At 46.2% G+C, this 12250-nt stretch overlaps 1 protein-coding gene across 1 annotated transcript in view; it reads left to right on the forward strand.

Annotated features, from left to right (window-relative positions):
- LOC142352245 (uncharacterized) overlaps positions 1-12250 on the forward strand; it is a 123234-nt gene that overhangs the window by 85747 nt on the left and 25237 nt on the right. The gene's annotated exons all lie outside the window — the stretch shown is intronic.

Below are 12250 nucleotides of genomic sequence, written 5' to 3' on the forward strand. Positions count from 1 at the left end.
AGCCTTCTAGCTCGTTGAGGTGTCTGGAGAAGGACTTGAGTAGGTCAGCTTGCTCTTTCTCTAACGTCTTGAGTTGACCACTCGCCTTCCAATCAGGTGTCTTCCAGTGTCTGTTGGGACTTTTGCTGGCCATCGTTGCTGATTTTGTTTTGGTCCACCAGGTTGAATCGAAGATTCCTTTCTGTTCGTGTCACTGCTGTTGATGTTGTCCGGGTATCTGATTCGTGTTGTCGTTGTTGTCCGGGTCGGCGGACCAAATGTTGCGGCTGCTCAAGAATCTCAGCGGAACCCAACTTGGCGGCCTGGTTCTCGAGTTTTACGCCGGCCTGGTTCTTCACTCGGTTGCTATCGACTAACACTCGCGTAGTAACTATTAGTCGCTCAGTTGTAATAAAGGACTGTAACTTTAATTTTTTGTGATTGAAGTTAAGAAAATCCTTGGTGATAATCTATATCCAATCTCGTGCTGAAGTTTGTAAGGCTTCAGCCCAAAGCTAGTACTGTTGCTAACTTCTTGTTAAGAAAGCTCAACTAACTTATAACGCTCGAGATCTTAAGATCTAGCAAAACTTAGCGCAAAAGACTAAAGTTGATGAAGAATCAAATTATAGTCAATCTGAGAGCCAACTGCTCCTTATGACAGTTTCTAATGGTTCTAAATACAATACGGTTTCACTAATCAAACAATTGGGTTAAAGTAAATAATCAAATATTTATCATTTATAACATCATCATTACTTGTTTCTGATTGGTTAATCAAGAAAATGATTTATGTCATTGTTTACATAGTAAATGTCAAATTACTGCAATATTTACCTTTGTTGACATAATACGGATGGTTATTACGTGGCTCTAAATGCCTCAAATGCACGGTATTTGACCTTTTAATGATCATCTAAAGTATCATAAAATAAACAACTTAAGAAATTTAGCAATAAATGACAAAATATCAAAAAATGCACTTTTTGCACCATATAAGTGCTAATAGCATCACTTGTAGGTATGATGCAAGGATGTTCGTTGGGTCCATGGATAGCTTAGGGGTTACCCTAACCGTGTGCTAAAACCTTGGGTTGCTCAGGTTTTCCCTTCCCAAAATCGGGGGGGGGGTGGACAAATTTTCGGTCCCAACTTGTAAAAATTTTCAGTTTTGACCTTTTTTGAGTTTTGGCAAAATTTCAAGTTTCTGAGTTTTGATTTCATTTCTGTTGGTCTGATGGCTCTTCTAGCTGATCTGAAGTGGCGCCAACACACAATAAGTTCATTCTAGCTGTCTTTAACCAACCATTCTTTTTTTAAAAGTTCTTTTCTAATATGGTTTCTTCTAACTTTCAGAAAATGTTGCTGCTGCTGGGATATTTTTCCGCTTTGAGCTCGAGAAGTGCGAGATTTTCTCACTTTTCCTTGACCGATTCGCAATCGCGACGAAAGTTACAAAATTTGTCGTTAATAGATCAAATTGAAGGAGTTAGATTAATAAACTGTGCTCTGAAATGTTTACGACATACTAGTTGTGTTAGCTTTACTCATAAACAGAGTTTATTATGTTCATTGGGAGGTTCTTCACATGATATGACGTCAGGTGAAGGTTACGTAATAGGGTCATTTGATTCTCTCCGTGACATGCACTGCTTTCAAGGAAATTTCCCTTTTTCCCCGAGAAAAAGTTTTGTGTTTTCATTAGCCTACCCGAGTCGGAATCGGATGTTAATCTTGCAAGATCTTGCAAGAATCTTGCAAGATCTTGCAAGATTAACATCGGCTTGCAAGAATCTTGCAAGATTAACATCCGTCTTGCAAGATTCTTGCAAGATTAACATCCAAAACTTGCAAGATTCTTGCAAGATTAACATCCAAACACCATTAAAAAAAAGCCAAAAAAAACGTCTCAAAAATTTAAAAGACGTTAAAAAAAGCGCCAAATAATAGCCGTTGAGACTCCAAAAAACCGCAATAGAGCCTAGAAACCTATCTTATAAAGCCTAGATACCTATCCTATGCAAGAAAAAAAGGCTCAAAAATTTTGAATATACAAAGAAAAATAAAAGAGCATCACAAGAAGAGCAATAAAAAGGCATCAGAGTTATCAATCTAGAGCATCAAAAAAGCTGTTCTTCTTCTTCCGTTTTTTTTTCATTTTTTTTTCAAACATTTTCATTCTTCTCTTTCTGTTGACTGGTTTCGTTTCCTGATCGTTTTCGGTGTCGTTTGCGGGTGTCCTCTCCTCGTCCTCGGCTGTCGTCAGATCCTGAAGAAAAAAGAAAACTGAACACAACAGAACAGCAGCAAAAAAAAACATGCACAAAAGTGCATGGTCACCCCCCACACCGAGCCAAAGCACACCAGGGCAAAAGCAAAGCCCAAAAAAAACCAAAACCTAATGCCTGTGCCGAACACCTAAGGGGGCAGGGGGAACAAAACGGGGCAAAAAACCGGCACAGGCAAAAAGAGCCCTCCCACCCATAACCTAAGCACCCAAAGCCAAGAGCAAAGCCAAGCAAAGCAACACCTAGGGCCTGCGCCAAAAGCCTAGTGGGGGGATAGCGCAAAAAGCGCTCAAAGACCTAGTCCTAAGAAGGCGCAGGCAAACACGTGGGCAAAGCAAAAGCCCAAACAAAACACCTAAGAAAAAAAGGCGCAAAAAAGGCGCCAAAACAGACCAACCTCACCGGGTTGAAGAAGCCAGGAGACCCTCCAGCCAGCCCCGCCACTGAGCCGCTCCAGATCCAGGTGTCCTCTCCTCGTCCTCGGCTGTCGTCAGATCCTGAAGAAAAAAGAAAACTGAACACAACAGAACAGCAGCAAAAAAAACCATGCACAAAAGTGCATGGTAACCCCCCACACCGAGCCAAAGCACACCAGGGCAAAAGCAAAGCCCAAAAAAAACCAAAACCTAATGCCTGTGCCGAACACCTAAGGGGGCAGGGGGAACAAAACGGGGCAAAAAACCGGCACAGGCAAAAAGAGCCCTCCCACCCATAACCTAAGCACCCAAAGCCAAGAGCAAAGCCAAGCAAAGCAACACCTAGGGCCTGCGCCAAAAGCCTAGTGGGGGGGATAGCGCAAAAAGCGCTCAAAGACCTAGTCCTAAGAAGGCGCAGGCAAACACGTGGGCAAAGCAAAAGCCCAAACAAAACACCTAAGAAAAAAAAGGCGCAAAAAAGGCGCCAAAACAGACCAACCTCACCGGGTTGAAGAAGCCAGGAGACCCTCCAGCCAGCCCCGCCACTGAGCCGCTCCAGATCCAGGTGTCCTCTCCTCGTCCTCGGCTGTCGTCAGATCCTGAAGAAAAAAGAAAACTGAACACAACAGAACAGCAGCAAAAAAAACCATGCACAAAAGTGCATGGTCACCCCCCACACCGAGCCAAAGCACACCAGGGCAAAAGCAAAGCCCAAAAAAAACCAAAACCTAATGCCTGTGCCGAACACCTAAGGGGGCAGGGGGAACAAAACGGGGCAAAAAACCGGCACAGGCAAAAAGAGCCCTCCCACCCATAACCTAAGCACCCAAAGCCAAGAGCAAAGCCAAGCAAAGCAACACCTAGGGCCTGCGCCAAAAGCCTAGTGGGGGGGATAGCGCAAAAAGCGCTCAAAGACCTAGTCCTAAGAAGGCGCAGGCAAACACGTGGGCAAAGCAAAAGCCCAAACAAAACACCTAAGAAAAAAAAAGCGCAAAAAAGGCGCCAAAACAGACCAACCTCACCGGGTTGAAGAAGCCAGGAGACCCTCCAGCCAGCCCCGCCACTGAGCCGCTCCAGATCCAGGTGTCCTCTCCTCGTCCTCGGCTGTCGTCAGATCCTGAAGAAAAAAGAAAACTGAACACAACAGAACAGCAGCAAAAAAACCATGCACAAAAGTGCATGGTCACCCCCCACACCGAGCCAAAGCACACCAGGGCAAAAGCAAAGCCCAAAAAAAACCAAAACCTAATGCCTGTGCCGAACACCTAAGGGGGCAGGGGGAACAAAACGGGGCAAAAAACCGGCACAGGCAAAAAGAGCCCTCCCACTCATAACCTAAGCACCCAAAGCCAAGAGCAAAGCCAAGCAAAGCAACACCTAGGGCCTGCACCAAAAGCCTAGTGGGGGGATAGCGCAAAAAGCGCTCAAAGACCTAGTCCTAAGAAGGCGCAGGCAAACACGTGGGCAAAGCAAAAGCCCAAACAAAACACCTAAGAAAAAAAAGGCGCAAAAAAGGCGCCAAAACAGACCAACCTCACCGGGTTGAAGAAGCCAGGAGACCCTCCAGCCAGCCCCGCCACTGAGCCGCTCCAGATCCAGGTGTCCTCTCCTCGTCCTCGGCTGTCGTCAGATCCTGAAGAAAAAAGAAAACTGAACACAAAAGAACAGCAGCAAAAAAACCATGCACAAAAGTGCATGGTCACCCCCCACACCGAGCCAAAGCACACCAGGGCAAAAGCAAAGCCCAAAAAAAACCAAAACCTAATGCCTGTGCCGAACACCTAAGGGGGCAGGGGGAACAAAACGGGGCAAAAAACCGGCACAGGCAAAAAGAGCCCTCCCACCCATAACCTAAGCACCCAAAGCCAAGAGCAAAGCCAAGCAAAGCAACACCTAGGGCCTGCGCCAAAAGCCTAGTGGGGGGGATAGCGCAAAAAGCGATCAAAGACCTAGTCCTATGAAGGCGCAGGCAAACACGTGGGCAGAGCAAAAGCCCAAACAAAACACCTAAGAAAAAAAAGGCGCAAAAAAGGCGCCAAAACAGACCAACCTCACCGGGTTGAAGAAGCCAGGAGACCCTCCAGCCAGCCCCGCCACTGAGCCGCTCCAGATCCAGGTGTCCTCTCCTCGTCCTCGGCTGTCGTCAGATCCTGAAGAAAAAAGAAAACTGAACACAACAGAACAGCAGCAAAAAAAACCATGCACAAAAGTGCATGGTCACCCCCCACACCGAGCCAAAGCACACCAGGGCAAAAGCAAAGCCCAAAAAAACCAAAACCTAATGCCTGTGCCGAACACATAAGGGGGCAGGGGGAACAAAACGGGGCAAAAAACCGGCACAGGCAAAAAGAGCCCTCCCACCCATAACCTAAGCACCCAAAGCCAAGAGCAAAGCCAAGCAAAGCAACACCTAGGGCCTGTGCCAAAAGCCTAGTGGGGGGATAGCGCAAAAAGCGCTCAAAGACCTAGTCCTAAGAAGGCGCAGGCAAACACGTGGGCAAAGCAAAAGCCCAAACAAAACACCTAAGAAAAAAAAAGGCGCAAAAAAGGCGCCAAAACAGACCAACCTCACCGGGTTGAAGAAGCCAGGAGACCCTCCAGCCAGCCCCGCCACTGAGCCGCTCCAGATCCAGGTGTCCTCTCCTCGTCCTCGGCTGTCGTCAGATCCTGAAGAAAAAAGAAAACTGAACACAACAGAACAGCAGCAAAAAAAACCATGCACAATAGTGCATGGTCACCCCCCACACCGAGCCAAAGCACACCAGGGCAAAAGCAAAGCCCAAAAAAAAACCAAAACCTAATGCCTGTGCCGAACACCTAAGGGGGCAGGGGGAACAAAACGGGGCAAAAAACCGGCACAGGCAAAAAGAGCCCTCCCACCCATAACCTAAGCACCCAAAGCCAAGAGCAAAGCCAACCAAAGCAACACCTAGGGCCTGCGCCAAAAGCCTAGTGGGGGGGATAGCGCAAAAAGCGCTCGAAGACCTAGTCCTAAGAAGGCGCAGGCAAACACGTGGGCAAAGCAAAAGCCCAAACAAAACACCTAAGAAAAAAAGGCGCAAAAAAGGCGCCAAAACAGACCAACCTCACCGGGTTGAAGAAGCCAGGAGACCCTCCAGCCAGCCCCGCCACTGAGCCGCTCCAGATCCAGGTGTCCTCTCCTCGTCCTCGGCTGTCGTCAGATCCTGAAGAAAAAAGAAAACTGAACACAACAGAACAGCAGCAAAAAAAACCATGCACAAAAGTGCATGGTCACCCCCCACACCGAGCCAAAGCACACCAGGGCAAAAGCAAAGCCCAAAAAAAACCAAAACCTAATGCCTGTGCCGAACACCTAAGGGGGCAGGGGGAACAAAACGGGGCAAAAAACCGGCACAGGCAAAAAGAGCCCTCCCACCCATAACCTAAGCACCCAAAGCCAAGAGCAAAGCCAAGCAAAGCAACACCTAGGGCCTGCGCCAAAAGCCTAGTGGGGGGGATAGCGCAAAAAGCGCTCAAAGACCTAGTCCTAAGAAGGCGCAGGCAAACACGTGGGCAAAGCAAAAGCCCAAACAAAACACCTAAGAAAAAAAGGCGCGAAAAAGGCGCCAAAACAGACCAACCTCACCGGGTTGAAGAAACCAGGAGACCCTCCAGCCAGCCCCGCCACTGAGCCGCTCCAGATCCAGGTGTCCTCTCCTCGTCCTCGGCTGTCGTCAGATCCTGAAGAAAAAAGAAAACTGAACACAACAGAACAGCAGCAAAAAAAAATCATGCACAAAAGTGCATGGTCACCCCCCACACCGAGCCAAAGCACACCAGGGCAAAAGCAAAGCCCAAAAAAACCAAAACCTAATGCCTGTGCCGAACACCTAAGGGGGCAGGGGGAACAAAACGGGGCAAAAAACCGGCACAGGCAAAAAGAGCCCTCCCACCCATAACCTAAGCACCCAAAGCCAAGAGCAAAGCCAAGCAAAGCAACACCTAGGGCCTGCGCCAAAAGCCTAGTGGGGGATAGCGCAAAAAGCGCTCAAAGACCTAGTCCTAAGAAGGCGCAGGCAAACACGTGGGCAAAGCAAAAGCCCAAACAAAACACCTAAGAAAAAAAGGCGCAAAAAAGGCGCCAAAACAGACCAACCTCACGGGGTTGAAGAAGCCAGGAGACCCTCCAGCCAGCCCCGCCACTGAGCCGCTCCAGATCCAGGTGTCCTCTCCTCGTCCTCGGCTGTCGTCAGATCCTGAAGAAAAAAGAAAACTGAACACAACAGAACAGCAGCAAAAAAAACCATGCACAATAGTGCATGGTCACCCCCCACACCGAGCCAAAGCACACCAGGGCAAAAGCAAAGCCCAAAAAAAACCAAAACCTAATGCCTGTGCCGAACACCTAAGGGGGCAGGGGGAACAAAACGGGGCAAAAACCGGCACAGGCAAAAAGAGCCCTCCCACCCATAACCTAAGCACCCAAAGCCAAGAGCAAAGCCCAGCAAAGCAACACCGAGGGCCTGCGCCAAAAGCCTAGTGGGGGGGATAGCGCAAAAAGCGCTCGAAGACCTAGTCCTAAGAAGGCGCAGGCAAACACGTGGGCAAAGCAAAAGCCCAAACAAAACACCTAAGAAAAAAAGGCGCAAAAAAGGCGCCAAAACAGAAAAACCTCACCGGGTTGAAGAAGCCAGGAGACCCTCCAGCCAGCCCCGCCACTGAGCCGCTCCAGATCCAGGTGTCCTCTCCTCGTCCTCGGCTGTCGTCAGATCCTGAAGAAAAAAGAAAACTGAACACAACAGAACAGCAGCAAAAAAAACCATGCACAAAAGTGCATGGTCACCCCCCACACCGAGCCAAAGCACACCAGGGCAAAAGCAAAGCCCAAAAAAAACCAAAACCTAATGCCTGTGCCGAACACCTAAGGGGGCAGGGGGAACAAAACGGGGCAAAAAACCGGCACAGGCAAAAAGAGCCCTCCCACCCATAACCTAAGCACCCAAAGCCAAGAGCAAAGCCAAGCAAAGCAACACCTAGGGCCTGCGCCAAAAGCCTAGTGGGGGGGATAGCGCAAAAAGCGCTCAAAGACCTAGTCCTAAGAAGGCGCAGGCAAACACGTGGGCAAAGCAAAAGCCCAAACAAAACACCTAAGAAAAAAAGGCGCGAAAAAGGCGCCATAACAGACCAACCTCACCGGGTTGAAGAAACCAGGAGACCCTCCAGCCAGCCCCGCCACTGAGCCGCTCCAGATCCAGGTGTCCTCTCCTCGTCCTCGGCTGTCGTCAGATCCTGAAGAAAAAAGAAAACTGAACACAACAGAACAGCAGCAAAAAAAATCATGCACAAAAGTGCATGGTCACCCCCCACACCGAGCCAAAGCACACCAGGGCAAAAGCAAAGCCCAAAAAAACCAAAACCTAATGCCTGTGCCGAACACCTAAGGGGGCAGGGGGAACAAAACGGGGCAAAAAACCGGCACAGGCAAAAAGAGCCCTCCCACCCATAACCTAAGCACCCAAAGCCAAGAGCAAAGCCAAGCAAAGCAACACCTAGGGCCTGCGCCAAAAGCCTAGTGGGGGGATAGCGCAAAAAGCGCTCATAGACCTAGTCCTAAGAAGGCGCAGGCAAACACGTGGGCAAAGCAAAAGCCCAAACAAAACACCTAAGAAAAAAAGGCGCAAAAAAGGCGCCAAAACAGACCAACCTCACGGGGTTGAAGAAGCCAGGAGACCCTCCAGCCAGCCCCGCCACTGAGCCGCTCCAGATCCAGGTGTCCTCTCCTCGTTCTCGGCTGTCGTCAGATCCTGAAGAAAAAAGAAAACTGAACACAACAGAACAGCAGCAAAAAAAAACCATGCACAAAAGTGCATGGTAACCCCCCACACCGAGCCAAAGCACACCAGGGCAAAAGCAAAGCCCAAAAAAAACCAAAACCTAATGCCTGTGCCGAACACCTAAGGGGGCAGGGGGAACAAAACGGGGCAAAAAACCGGCACAGGCAAAAAGAGCCCTCCCACCCATAACCTAAGCACCCAAAGCCAAGAGCAAAGCCAAGCAAAGCAACACCTAGAGCCTGCGCCAAAAACCTAGTGGGGGGATTGCGCAAAAAGCGCTCAAAGACCTAGTCCTAAGAAGGCGCAGGCAAACACGTGGGCAAAGCAAAAGCCCAAACAAAACACCTAAGAAAAAAAGGCGCAAAAAAGGCGCCAAAACAGACCAACCTCACGGGGTTGAAGAAGCCAGGAGACCCTCCAGCCAGCCCCGACACTGAGCCGCTCCAGATCCAGGTGTCCTCTCCTCGTCCTCGGCTGTCGTCAGATCCTGAAGAAAAAAGAAAACTGAACACAACAGAACAGCAGCAAAAAAAACCATGCACAAAAGTGCATGGTAACCCCCCACACCGAGCCAAAGCACACCAGGGCAAAAGCAAAGCCCAAAAAAAAACAAAACCTAATGCCTGTGCCGAACACCTAAGGGGGCAGGGGGAACAAAACGGGGCAAAAAACCGGCACAGGCAAAAAGAGCCCTCCCACCCATAACCTAAGCACCCAAAGCCAAGAGCAAAGCCAAGCAAAGCAACACCTAGGGCCTGCGCCAAAAGCCTAGTGGGGGGATAGCGCAAAAAGCGCTCAAAGACCTAGTCCTAAGAAGGCGCAGGCAAACACGTGGGCAAAGCAAAAGCCCAAACAAAACACCTAAGAAAAAAAGGCGCAAAAAAGGCGCCAAAACAGACCAACCTCACCGGGTTGAAGAAGCCAGGAGACCCTCCAGCCAGCCCCGCCACTGAGCCGCTCCAGATCCAGGTGTCCTCGCATCGTCCTCGGCTGTCGTCAGATCCTGAAGAAAAAAGAAAACTGAACACAACAGAACAGCAGCAAAAAAAACCATGCACAAAAGTGCATGGTCACCCCCCCACACCGAGCCAAAGCACACCAGGGCAGAAGCAAAGCCCAAAAAAACCAAAACCTAATGCCTGTGCCGAACACCTAAGGGGGCAGGGGGAACAAAACGGGGCAAAAAACCGGCACAGGCAAAAAGAGCCCTCCCACCCATAACCTAAGCACCCAAAGCCAAGAGCAAAGCCAAGCAAAGCAACACCTAGGGCCTGCGCCAAAAGCCTAGTGGGGGGATAGCTTAAAAAGCGCTCAAAGACCTAGTCCTAAGAAGGCGCAGGCAAACACGTGGGCAAAGCAAAAGCCCAAACAAAACACCTAAGAAAAAAAGGCGCAAAAAAGGCGCCAAAACAGACCAACCTCACCGGGTTGAAGAAGCCAGGAGACCCTCCAGCCAGCCCCGCCACTGAGCCGCTCCAGATCCAGGTGTCCTCTCCTCGTCCTCGGCTGTCGTCAGATCCTGAAGAAAGAAGAAAACTGAACACAACAGAACAGCAGCAAAAAAAACCATGCACAAAAGTGCATGGTCACCCCCCACACCGAGCCAAAGCACACCAGGGCAAAAACATAGCCCAAAAAAACCAAAACCTAATGCCTGTGCCGAACACCTAGGGGGGCAGGGGGAACAAAACGGGGCAAAAAACCGGCACAGGCAAAAAGAGCCCTCCCACCCATAACCTAAGCACCCAAAGCCAAGAGCAAAGCCAAGCAAAGCAACACCTAGGGCCTGCGCCAAAAGCCTAGTGGGGGGATAGCGCAAAAAGCGCTCAAAGACCTAGTCCTAAGAAGGCACAGGCAAACACGTGGGCAAAGCAAAAGCCCAAACAAAACACCTAAGAAAAAAAAGGCGCAAAAAAGGCGCCAAAACAGACCAACCTCACCGGGTTGAAGAAGCCAGGAGACCCTCCAGCCATCCATGTCAGTCGACCAAGGTCGGGTGTCGTCAGATCCTGGAAAAAACAACCAGCAGCACAAAGAAACTACAAACACACGGCATTTTGTTTGACTGAAGCTGTTCTATACGTCCCTGACAGATCGCATAGAGCTTTTTTCAAGCTGTTTTTTCTCACTAGTTTTTTTGCTGTTTTTGTCGTTTGTTTTTTTTTTGTTTTTGTAGTTTTTGAATTTTTTTTTTCGTTTTGAAGTATTTTCCATAATCTATTAGGGTATTTCAGATAAATGAAGCAGCATTAACATAACAAGCAAGCAGATGGAAGTTTATATTTTTTTGGTGTTTTTGTCGTTTTCAATTTTTCGTTTCGTATTTTTCAATTTAATTTTTCGTTTCGAAGTATTTTTTTTAAATTTTATTAGGTTACTTCAGATAATTGAAGCAGCATTAACATAAGAAGCAAGCAAATGGAATTCTAAGTTTTTTTGGTGTTTTTGTCGTTTTCAATTTTTTCGTTTTTGTAGTTTTTCATTTTTTTTTCGTTTTGAAGTTTTTTTCAAATTCTATTAGGGTATTTCAGATAATTGAAGCAGCATTGACATAATAAGCAAGCAGATGGAAGTTCTTAGTTTTTTTTGTTTTTGTCGTTTTAATTATTTTTTTTCGTAGTTTTCTATTTATTTTTCCGTTTCGAAGTATTTTTCAAATTTTATTAGGTTATTTCAGATAATTGAAGCAGCATTAACACAATAAGCAAGCAGATGGAAGTTCTTAGTTTTTTTTTTGTTTTTGTCGTTTTAATTATTTTCTTGAAATATTTTTCAAAATTGTTATAGGAATTCAGACAGTTGAAGCGAAAGTTTAACGTAACAAGCAAGCAGATGAAAGGTCTTTAATTTTTTTTAGTGTTTTTGTCGTTTTAAATTTTTTTCGTTTTTGTAGTTTTCAATTTTTTTTTGTTTTGAGGTATTTTTCAAATTCTATTAGGTTATTTCAGATAATGGAAGCAGCATTAACATAACAAGCAAGCAGATGGAAGTTTTTATTTTTTTTGGTGTTTTTGTCGTTTTCAATTTTTCGTTTCGTAGTTTTCAATTTAATTTTTCGTTTCGAAGTATTTTTCAAATTTTATTAGGTTACTTCAGATAATTGAAGCAGCATTAACATAAGAAGCAAGCAAATGGAATTCTAAGTTTTTTTGGTGTTTTTGTCGTTTTCAATTTTTTCGTTTTTGTAGTTTTTCATTTTTTTTTCGTTTTGAAGTTTTTTTCAAATTCTATTAGGGTATTTCAGATAATTGAAGCAGCATTGACATAATAAGCAAGCAGATGGAAGTTCTTAGTTTTTTTTGTTTTTGTCGTTTTAATTATTTTTTTTCGTAGTTTTCTATTTATTTTTCCGTTTCGAAGTATTTTTCAAATTTTATTAGGTTATTTCAGATAATTGAAGCAGCATTAACACAATAAGCAAGCAGATGGAAGTTCTTAGTTTTTTTTGTTTTTGTCGTTTTAATTATTTTCTTGAAATATTTTTCAAAATTGTTATAGGAATTCAGACAGTTGAAGCGAAAGTTTAACGTAACAAGCAAGCAGATGAAAGGTCTTTAATTTTTTTTAGTGTTTTTGTCGTTTTAAATTTTTTTCGTTTTTGTAGTTTTCAATTTTTTTTTGTTTTGATGTATTTTTCAAATTCTATTAGGTTATTTCAGATAATGGAAGCAGCATTAACATAACAAGCAAGCAGATGGAAGTTTTTTTTGGTGTTTTTGTCGTTTTCAATTTTTCGTTTCGTAGTTTTCAATTTATTTTTTCGTTTCGAAGT

Source organism: Convolutriloba macropyga, chromosome 1 (assembly GCF_964194025.1).
Source record: "Convolutriloba macropyga chromosome 1, txConMacr16.3, whole genome shotgun sequence".
In the NCBI taxonomy this organism is placed as follows: Eukaryota; Metazoa; Xenacoelomorpha; order Acoela; family Convolutidae; genus Convolutriloba; species Convolutriloba macropyga.